General features: G+C 42.6%; 1 long non-coding RNA gene across 1 annotated transcript in view; it reads right to left on the bottom strand.

The window, feature by feature from the left end:
• Nucleotides 1-893: 893 nt before the first annotated feature.
• The window catches only part of LOC139544903 (uncharacterized), a 32,253-nt gene continuing 22,043 nt past the window's right edge, over nt 894-11,103 (bottom strand). The window contains exons 2-3 of the long non-coding RNA XR_011668970.1: nt 9,871-9,918; nt 894-948 (exon numbers count right to left, since the gene is read on the bottom strand). This is a non-coding gene — a long non-coding RNA (uncharacterized lncRNA). The remainder of the gene's footprint in view (nt 949-9,870; nt 9,919-11,103) is intronic.

The raw sequence follows: 11,103 nt of genomic DNA, 5'->3' as shown, positions 1-11,103 counted from the left end.
CCTGATAGATCCTGGGTTTGATTCCCACTGGGGCCCCATAAAGAAATGCACTTATAAGCCACTTTGGATAGAAACGTGTGATTTGCCAGGCTCGGAGCTCGAAGCACACACACTGTCTCCTTCCCCAATGGCACACTATACCCTACATAGTGCACTACTTTTGACCAGGGCCCTCTATGGCACACTATACCCTACATAGTGCACTACTGTTGACGAGAGGCCCCATGGGCCCTATGCACACATCTCCCCAATATATCTAACTAGCCAAGCAACCTTGCATGCTGCCACCACGTCTCCTTTGTTGGCTGTTAATTGGTCTTTTGAAGAGGCTCGCTGCCATCGTCATTTGCATTTCACCTCGACCGAGAGGCAGGGAGGCCACGGTGGGTTCCTGCGCTGATCAAAACAGGGGGACTGCTAGCAAAGAGTCCAGCTTTAAAGCGTCTGATGCCATCTGTCCATTGTCATAGACTCGTGTGCCTGTGTATCATGGCTTTCAGTCTCATTACTCGCCATAGGATCATTCTGGTATCCTCATGACCTTTTTATGCGGTGTGTTTTTTGTAAAACCTACAGGTGATTATTATGGTTCTCATCCAAATACAGAATACCAAACAATAGATGACTAATACGTGCCGACGCCGACCCAATCCTCTCCATAGTGAGGTCACTGTATCCCACCACAAGCACGAGACAACAATCCCACCAAACATGTTCTTAACTGAATTACCTAGTTAAATAAAGGTTAAATAAAGGTTAAATAAAGGTTAAATAAAGGTTAAATAAAAAAATAACCCCAGCCAATCAGAAGCTCAATGTTTAACCACAGCCAATCAGAAACCAAAATGTTTACCCGCAGCCAATCAAAAGTAAGTTCAGGAGGAAGTGACTTACTCTTTTGTTATCATAATGTGTCTTCTCATTGGTCAACGTCCCAAAGACGGTCGGCTGAAATGTGAAAATTAAATAAAAATCAGATTACATTCAGTTGAATGGACCAGTTATAAATCAATTACCTATGAGTGTGAAGTGATTCACAGATGCATGTCATATGTCCATAATGTTGACTATTGTTTGTCCACAACCTGAAAAAAACACACAAAACCCCCCCCAAGAAGATCAAATTACTCTTCATCGAGTTAAAAAGCCTTTATCATGATGACATTCAATACAACAAAAATATTTACAACTCTGGAGCGTTTTAGCATGGCCTTCGTCAGGGAGTACCGGACCCCCCCCAAAAAAACTATTGGTCTCAGAATCTCCTCTAGACAGACAGAAAGGTGCTTGTGTTCCTGGACTCATTGCTATTCTACGCGAGGCCGAGCACCAACACAGTTGATTATATGGTTTGGGTTGGGTGTTATATGCTTGGTTAGATGTGCTTGGCTTTGTTGTCTTAATCCAGGCATGTCTCTGTCTCCGCGTCAGTGACTATCCATAGAGATACAACATAATATGGTCTATTTCATTCTGTGGCAGTATCTGACTCCAATCACTTGTGTTCTATCCCAACTGAGACCATAGTCCCTATTTGGAGCACTAGGGTCCGTAGGGCCCTGGTCAAAAGTAGTGCAGTATAGTATAGGGCTCTGGGACTAGGGTCCATAGAGAAAGTAGTGCAGTATAGTATAGGGCTCTGGGACTAGGGTCCGTAGGGAAAGTAGTGCAGTATAGTATAGGGCTCTGAGACTAGGGTCCATAGGGAAAGTAGTGCAGTATAGTATAGGGCTCTGGGACTAGGGTCCGTAGGGAAAGTAGTGCAGTATAGTATAGGGCTCTGGGACTAGGGTCCGTAGGGAAAGTAGTGCAGTATAGTATAGGCCTCTGGGACTAGGGTCCGTAGGGAAAGTAGTGCAGTATAGTATAGGGCTCTGGGACTAGGGTCCGTAGGGAAAGTAGTGCAGTATAGTATAGGGCTCTGGGACTAGCTATGACAGACTAGAGTGAAATAAGACCACTCGACCAGACCCTGCTATGACAGATTGAAATAAGACCACTCGACCAGACCCTGCTGTGACAGACTAGAATGAAATAAGACCACTCGACCAGACCCTGCTATGACAGACTAGAGTGAAATAAGACCACTCGACCAGACCCTGCTATGACAGACTAGAGTGAAATAAGACCACTCGACCAGACCCTGCTATGACAGACTAGAGTAAAATAAGACCACTCGACCAGACCCTGCTGTGACAGACTAGATTGAAATAAGACCACTCGACCAGACCCTGCTATGACAGACTAGAGTGAAATAAGACCACTCGACCAGATCCTGCTGTGACAGACTAGAGTGAAATAAGACCACTCGATCAGACCCTGCTGTGACAGACTAGAATGAAATAAGACCACTCGACCCGACCCTGCTATGACAGACTAGAGTGAAATAAGACCCCTCGACCAGACCCTGCTATGACAGACTAGATTGAAATAAGACCCCTCGACCAGACCCTGCTATGACAGACTAGATTGAAATAAGACCACTCGACCAGACCCTGCTATGACAGACTAGAGTAAAATAAGACCACTCGACCAGACCCTGCTGTGACAGACTAGATTGAAATAAGACCACTCGACCAGACCCTGCTATGACAGACTAGAGTGAAATAAGACCACTCGATCAGACCCTGCTGTGACAGACTAGAATGAAATAAGACCACTCGACCAGACCCTGCTGTGACAGACTAGAGTGAAATAAGACCACTCGACCAGACCCTGCTGTGACAGACTAGAGTGAAATAAGACCACTCGATCAGACCCTGCTGTGACAGACTAGAGTGAAATAAGACCACTCGACCAGACCCTGCTGTGACAGACTAGATTGAAATAAGACCACTCGACCAGACCCTGCTATGACAGACTAGATTGAAATAAGACCACTCGACAAGACCCTGCTATGACAGACTAGAGTGAAATAAGACCACTCGACCAGACCCTGCTATGACAGACTAGATTGAAATAAGACCACTCGACCAGACCCTGCTATGACAGACTAGAGTGAAATAAGACCACTCGATCAGACCCTGCTATGACAGACTAGAATGAAATAAGACCACTCGACCAGACCTTGCTATGACAGAATAGATTGAAATAAGAAAAGTATTTCCTGGATCTCTCGACCAACCAACGGTCTTATTAATGCATACACAGTCCTCTTACACGTTATATTAAATAAAATTAGGATTTGACCAATCAAATCCTGGAGATTGCTGTGAGCGGAGCGGTTAGTTCGTATTATCTAGACAGGAGATGAAGAGATAAACTGAGTGTGCATTCCAAAATGGAACCCCATTCCCTATACAGTTAACTATTTTTGTCCAGCGCCCTATGGACCCTGGTCAAAAGTAGTGCACTATAAATGGAATAGGGTGTGAGCGTTTATCCCCCAAAAATGTCCTTTTCCATTTGAGGGATAATTCTGGATTTTGACAATGAGGACCTTTATCTACCTCCCCAGAGTCGGATGAACTCGTGGATACAATTTTGTGTCTGAGTTCAGTTTGAATGAAGTTGCTAACTAGCGTTAGCGCAATGACTTTGCATCTATAGGAACAGCTAGCATGAGATATTTTAGATTTTTTTTCATCCAGGAACTATGCACCCGGCACTTTCATACAACCACACATTGCCCTATCTGCACATCCTGCACTCTTAGAATAAAAAGGGTTATTTGGGGTTCTATATAGAACCTTTTGGTTCATTGGACGAGAATAAAGAACCTGTTCGAGCCCTGATCTGTTTCACCTGTCCTTGTACTCGTCTCCACCCCCCTCCAGGTGTCGCCCATCTTCCCCATTATCCCGTGGGTACTTATACCTGTGTTCTCTGTTTGTCTGTTGCCAGTTCGTCTTGTTTCGTCAAGCCTACCAGCGTTTTCCCCGCTGTTCCTGTCTCGTGTTTGTTCCCGGTTTTGACCTTTTCTGCCCGCCCTGACCCTGAGCCTGCCTGCCGTCCTGTACCTTTGCCCCACTACTCTGGATTATCGACCCCTGCCTGCCTTGACCTGTCGTTTGCCTGCCCCTGTTGCTGCAGTAAACATTGTTACTTCAACACAGTAGGCATTTGGGTCTTACCTGAAACGTGATAGAACCCTTTACTAAAAAAGATTCTATATACAGTACCGGTCAAAAGGTTGAAGAACACCTACTCATTACTATTTTGTGTGCAAAGCTGTCATCAAGACAAAGGGTGGCTATTTGAAGAATCTCAAATATAAAATATATTTTGATTTGTTTAACACTTTTTTGGTTACTACATGATTCCATATGTGTCATTTCATAGTTTTGATGTCTTCACTATTATTCTACAATGTAGAAAATAGTAAAAATTGTATGGAATTTAATGGGATTTAATGGAACTTGTAAAGGCCTAAATGCCGTATAGGGAAAAAGACTTGGAGGTAACATTTGTAGAGAAGGAATGGAATAGAATAGTACAACAGAGGCTCCTTGCTATGAGAGATGCCCGATCCAAGCTGATTAAATTTAAAAAGTGTTCAATGGGATTCATTGGACTCCGAGGTTGAACAGAATGGGTTTGATAGAATCCAATCTATTCTGGAGATGTCAGTCAAGTACAGGTGACATAATTCGTATGTTCTGTGACTGTCCAAGCTTGGATACCTTTTGGCAGAATGTAATGGAAAAGATTGAGGATATTCTGGGTACCGCAAATACCTGCAAATCCTGCTTTGCTATTACTGAATATCACTAAGGATTTTGATAGACTGAGAAGCTCACGTTTAAACTGGCTACACGTTTTCTCTAGCCACAGCCAGTCATATTGAGATACCGCAGGGAGAAACCCAGCCAAAAGAGTCATATTGAGACACTGGAAGGAGGAGGACAGCCAAAAGAGTCATATTGAGATACCGCAGGGAGAAACCCAGCCAAATGAGTCATATTGAGACACTGGAAGGAGGAGGACAGCCAAAAGAGTCATATTGAGACACCGCAGGGAGAAACCCAGCCAAAAGAGTCATATTGAGACACTGGAAGGAGGAGGACAGCCAAAAGAGTCATATTGAGATACCGCAGGGAGAAACCCAGCCAAATGAGTCATATTGAGACACTGGAAGGAGGAGGACAGCCAAAAGAGTCATATTGAGATACCGCAGGGAGAAACCCAGCCAAAAGAGTCATATTGAGACACCGCAGGGAGAAACCCAGCCAAAAGAGTCATATTGAGACACTGGAAGGAGGAGGACAGCCAAAAGAGTCATATTGAGATACCGCAGGGAGAAACCCTGCGGTTTCTGTCCCCAGTCCGCCTGGCCTTGCTGCTATTCCAGTTTCAACTGTTCTGCCTGCGGTTACGGAACCCCTACCTGTCCCAGACCTGCTGTTTTCAACTCTTAATGATCGGCTATGAAAAGCCAACTGAGATTTATTCCTGATTATTATTTGACCATGCTTGTCATTTATGAACATTTTGAAAATCTTGGCTCTCTCTAATTTTCTCCTTCTCTCTTTCTTTCTCTCGGAGGACCTGGGCCCTAGGACCATGCGTCGGGACTGCCGCCCGTGGTGACTCCTTGCTGTCCCCAGTCCGCCTGGCCTTGCTGCTATTCCAGTTTCAGCTGTTCTGCCTGCGGTTATGGAACCGCCACCTGTCCCAGACCTGTTGTTTTTCAACTCTTGATGATCGGCTATGAAAAGCCAACTGAAAATTATTCATGATTATTATTTGACCATGCTTGTCACTTATGAACATTTTTGAACATCTTGGCATAGTTCTGTTATAATCTCCACCCGGCACAGCCAGAAGAGGACTGGCCACCCCTCATAGCCTGGTTCCTCTCTAGGTTTCTTCCTAGGTTTTGGCCTTTCTAGGGAGTTTTTCCTAGCCACCGTGCTTCTACACCTGCATTACTAGCTGTTTGGGGTTTTAGGCTGGGTGTCTGTACAGCACTTCGAGATATTAGCTGATGTACGAAGGGCTATATAAAATAAAATTGATTGATTGATTGATTGATATTGAGACACTGGAAGGAGGAGGACAGCCAAAAGAGTCATATTGAGATACATTTTGTTGTGTCACAGCCTGAATTTAAAATATATTCAATTGAGATGTGTCACTGATCTACAGACAATATCCCATAATGTCAAAGTAGAATCATGTTTATAGAAATGTTTATAAATTAATGAAAAAAATTAAAAGCTAAAATCTCTTGAGTCAATAAGTATTCAAAGCTCTTAGAGACTTACCCAGAACGACTCACAGCTGTAATCGCTGCCAAAGGGGATACTAGCATGTATTGACTCAGGGGTGTGAATACTTATGTAAATTACATATTTCTTTATTTCATTTTCAACAAGTTTGTCACTTTGTCATTATTGGGTATTGTGTGTAGATGGGTGAGAGAGAAAAAAATATTGAATCCATTTTAAATTCAGGCTGTAACACAACAAAATGTGGAATAAATCAGGTTGAATGGCAGGAACCCGGTTACCAAGATTTACGAGGATTTACCACCCAAAACCACTTCCCTTTCCCGGAATAAATAACTGCGAGAAACCGGTAAATTATAATGAATTATTTATATGAACAGCATGGTATGAAATAGAACTGTTCAATTAAATGCGATGTCTAAATCTCTACGGCCTCTGCGTGATGAATCATCAACGTTCAGAGTGGGGACAGACGGCCCATCTCAGTACGGAGCGCAGTTCACAATACATGGTGGGGACAGACGGCCCATCTCAGTACGGAGCGCAGTTCACAATACATGGTGGGGACAGACGGCCCATCTCAGTACGGAGCGCAGTTCACAATACATGGTGACCTATCACCTCATCAGGGTAACTGTTTTTCTTGTGACACGTAGGCCTACATTTGCTGCTGCAGTATAGCTTATTTCCGCAGTCATATAAATACAGAATGCGCGTCTAATTTACCGATCTCCATCTCGGGGAGTCATTTCGGGGGTCACCTTATTTTTTAATTGTAAAGAGTTTTAAAACAGGCCATCACTCGAATATCGTTGCTTTAAAATCAGTGCACGCATCAACTCCATTCCAAATAATCCTGTTCTAGATTGATGTGAATGTGCAGTACAGCCTTATTCTAAGGTAGTGAATGTACAGCCTTATTCTAAGGTAGTGAATGTACAGCCTTATTATAAGGTAGTGAATGTACAGCCTTATTCTAAGGTAGTGTATGTACAGCCTTATTCTAAGGTAGTGAATGTACAGCCTTATTCTAAGGTAGTGAATGTACAGCCTTATTCTAAGGTAGTGAATGTACAGTACAGCCTTATTCTAAGGTAGTGAATGTACAGTACAGCCTTATTCTAAGGTAGTGAATGTACAGCCTTATTCTAAGGTAGTGAATGTACAGCCTTATTCTAAGGTAGTGAATGTACAGTACAGCCTTATTATAAGGTAGTAAATGTACTGCCTTATTCTAAGGTAGTGTATGTACAGTACAGCCTTATTCTAAGGTAGTGAATGTACAGCCTTATTCTAAGGTAGTGAATGTACAGCCTTATTCTAAGGTAGTGAATGTACAGCCTTATTATAAGGTAGTGAATGTACAGCCTTATTCTAAGGTAGTGTATGTACAGCCTTATTCTAAGGTAGTGAATGTACAGCCTTATTCTAAGGTAGTGAATGTACAGCCTTATTCTAAGGTAGTGAATGTACAGTACAGCCTTATTCTAAGGTAGTGAATGTACAGTACAGCCTTATTATAAGGTAGTGAATGTACAGCCTTATTCTAAGGTAGTGTATGTACAGCCTTATTATAAGGTAGTGAATGTACAGCCTTATTCTAAGGTAGTTATTGTACAGTACAGCCTTATTCTAAGGTAGTGAATGTACAGCCTTATTCTAAGGTAGTGAATGTACAGCCTTATTCTAAGGTAGTGAATGTACAGCCTTATTCTAAGGTAGTGAATGTACAGCCTTATTCTAAGGTAGTGTATGTACAGCCTTGTTCTAAGGTAGTGAATTTACAGCCTTATTCTAAGGTAGTGTATGTACAGTACAGCCTTATTATAAGGTAGTGAATGTACAGCCTTATTCTAAGGTAGTGTATGTACAGCCTTATTCTAAGGTAGTGAATGTACAGCCTTATTCTAAGGTAGTGAATGTACAGCCTTATTATAAGGTAGTGTATGTACAGCCTTATTCTAAGGTAGTGAATGTACAGCCTTATTCTAAGGTAGTGAATGTACAGCCTTATTCTAAGGTAGTGTATGTACAGCCTTATTCTAAGGTAGTGTATGTACAGCCTTATTCTTATTCACGGATTAATCCTGGTTTCAACTGCACCTGGCAGATGGCAGACAGTGTGTTTGCTGTCGTGTAGATACTGACTGGTTTTCTGATCCACACCCCTACTTTTTTTTAAAGATATCTGTGACCAACAGATGTATATCTGTATTCCCAGTCATGTGAAATCCATAGATTAGGGCCTAATGAATTTATGTCAATGGACTGATTTCCTTATCTAAGTAAATCCTTTGAAATTGTTGCATGTTGCGTTTATATTTTTGTTCAGTGTATTTAATGTCTATATACAAAAAATCTATTCCTGTTTACTAGCCATGTTGCATAGCCCATTTTCCTGCCCCTTTGGCATTACGTCTATGGGCTAAGATGGCTACCAGCTAGCCAATATGGCCGACCAGTGATGTCATCACGTCACGGGTTACTTCCTGTTATGGTCATGTGCCCCATTCAACATGGCAGCCCCTCAGGCCATATCATTGTTTACATACTAGTATTGCTATCCATAGCATGCTAACCCACTAGCCGCTAACCATCGTGCTAATGTTTGCCATGCCATCCCAGAACCATTGGCCTATTAGCCTAGCCTGCTAGCCTCCCTTGTATATACTGTCTGCTACTACTAGCCCATGGCCTAGTTTAGCATGCTAGCCCACTGTTGTGTATATACAGTTCTATGCGTGCAATATTAGCCCACCGCTACTAGCATTCATATATGTTTATAGTGTGTTATTGTCTACTGCTAGCCTACTAGCGGCTAGCCTATCCATTACCTTAGCTACTGCATACTATTTTCCATTGGATGCTATGTCAACCCTGTTAGCATACCACTTACAATGTAGTAGCTATTTAGCCTATCACTGTACAGGCATTATCATATGTGCTATATTGCTGTTATCACTCTGTATTTAACATCACTGTTATTGTATAGCTAATACATTCCATTTAGTCATACGTTATTGCCCTGGTGTAATCTATATCCTAGTTCTTCTGGCCCATTACGGAAACCACTTTCAACTATTGTATTCCTCTTCTTGTTTGCTGTGTGTGAATGTGTGTTTCGGTGTGTGTGTGTGTGCCTGTCTGTTTGCTGTAGGTGTCTGTTTGCTGTGTGTGTGTGTGTGTGTGTGTGTGTGTGTGTGTGTGTGTGTGTGTGTGTGTGTGTGTGTGTGTGTGTGTGTGTGTGTGTGTGTGTGTGTGTGTGTGTGTGTGTGTCTGTTTGTGTGTGTGTGTGTGTATGTGTATGTGTATGTGTGTGTGTGTGTGTGTGTGTGTGTGTGTGTGTGTGTGTGTGTGTGTGTGTGTGTGTGTGTGTGTGTGTGTGTGTGTGTGTGTGTGTGTGTGTGTGTGTTTGCTGTGTGTGCCTGTCTGTTTGCTGTGTGTGTGTGTGTGTGTGTGTGTGTGTGTGTGTGTGTGTGTGTGTGTGTGTGTGTGTGTGTGTGTGTGTGTGTGTGTGTGTGTGTGTGTGTGTGTGTGTGTGTGTGTGTGTGTGTGTGTGTGTGCCTGTCTGTTCTGTATGGTAATAAAGTTTGAGTTGTATCCCTGTTTCCTGCTGGTCATTGTCAGTCCTCTTTGCCGGGACTCTGAGACAGACACTCTGGGACGTGACGTTGAGTGTAAAGTCAGGAATGTTACCTACCCGCTGCTTGGAGGCGTGCCTCAGGCCTAGATGGGGCTGACTCCGAGACTGTGGGGGACGAGAAGACGGGGAGAGAAATTGAAAAATGTCATTACAAAACGCTATATATCCATTTTCAGAAATGTTGGTAAATTTGCTTTTATTGTTCAAAGAACTTATGAAAGAGATTGGTGTATTTTTTTCCCACTAACTAATCATTGCATGGGGTTGTTCAATGACAGACATGTATTTGTTTATAATCTATCACTTGATGTTTGAAAAAGTCAAATAATCGTGTTTTTCCCAAAATGCTACACAACGTGGCCAAAAGTATGTGGACACCCCTTCAAATGAGTTACATGTACAGGTACTGTGTAAAGGTACTGGTTACCAGTACAGGTACTGTGTAAATGTACTGGTTACCAGTACAGGTACTGTGTAAAGGTACTGGTTACCAGTACAGGTACTGTGTAAAGGTACTGGTTACCAGTACAGGTACTGTGTAAAGGTACTGGTTACCAGTACCTGGTTACATGTACAGGTACTGTGTAAAGTTATTGTGTAAAAGTCCTGTGTAAAGTGCATGTGCAAAGTTCCTGTGTTAAGGTCCACTGTAAAGGTACTGTATCCTGGCTGGTTACATGTAAAGGTACTATGTCAAGTTCCTGTGTTAAGGTCCTGTGTAAAGTTCCTGTGTAAAGGTAGTGTATACCGGCTGGTTACAAGTAAAGGTACTTTGTCAAGTTCCTGTGTAAAGTTCCTGTGTAAAGTTCCTGTGTAAAGTTCCTGTGTTAAGGTCCTGTGTTAAGGTCCTGTGTTAAGGTCCACTGTAAAGGTACTGTATCCCGGCTGGTTACATGTAAAGTTCCTGTGTAAAGGTACTGTATGCCGGCTGGTTACAAGTAAAGGTACTTTGTCAAGTTCCTGTGTAAAGTTCCTGTGTAAAATTCCTGTGTAAAGTTCCTGTGTAAAGTTCCTGTGTTAAGTTCCTGTGTTAAGTTCCTGTGTTAAGTTCCACTGTAAAGGTACTGTATCCCGGCTGGTTACATGTAAAGTTCCTGTGTAAAGTTCCTGTGTAAAGTTCCTGTGTAAAGTTCCCGTGTAAAGTTCCTGTGTAAAGTTCCTGTGTAAAGTTCCTCTTGACTTCAGGACTGTGACTGTGAGCCATTCTGATAAAGCTATTAGCACTATTCAAATTCAACTTTAGGCTCAACATATTAGACACACACACATTAATACACACACACTATTCAA

The sequence above is a fragment of the Salvelinus alpinus genome, chromosome 19 (genome assembly GCF_045679555.1).
Source record: "Salvelinus alpinus chromosome 19, SLU_Salpinus.1, whole genome shotgun sequence".
NCBI lineage: Eukaryota > Metazoa > Chordata > Actinopteri > Salmoniformes > Salmonidae > Salvelinus > Salvelinus alpinus.
This window is presented reverse-complemented; position numbering and strand designations above follow the sequence as displayed.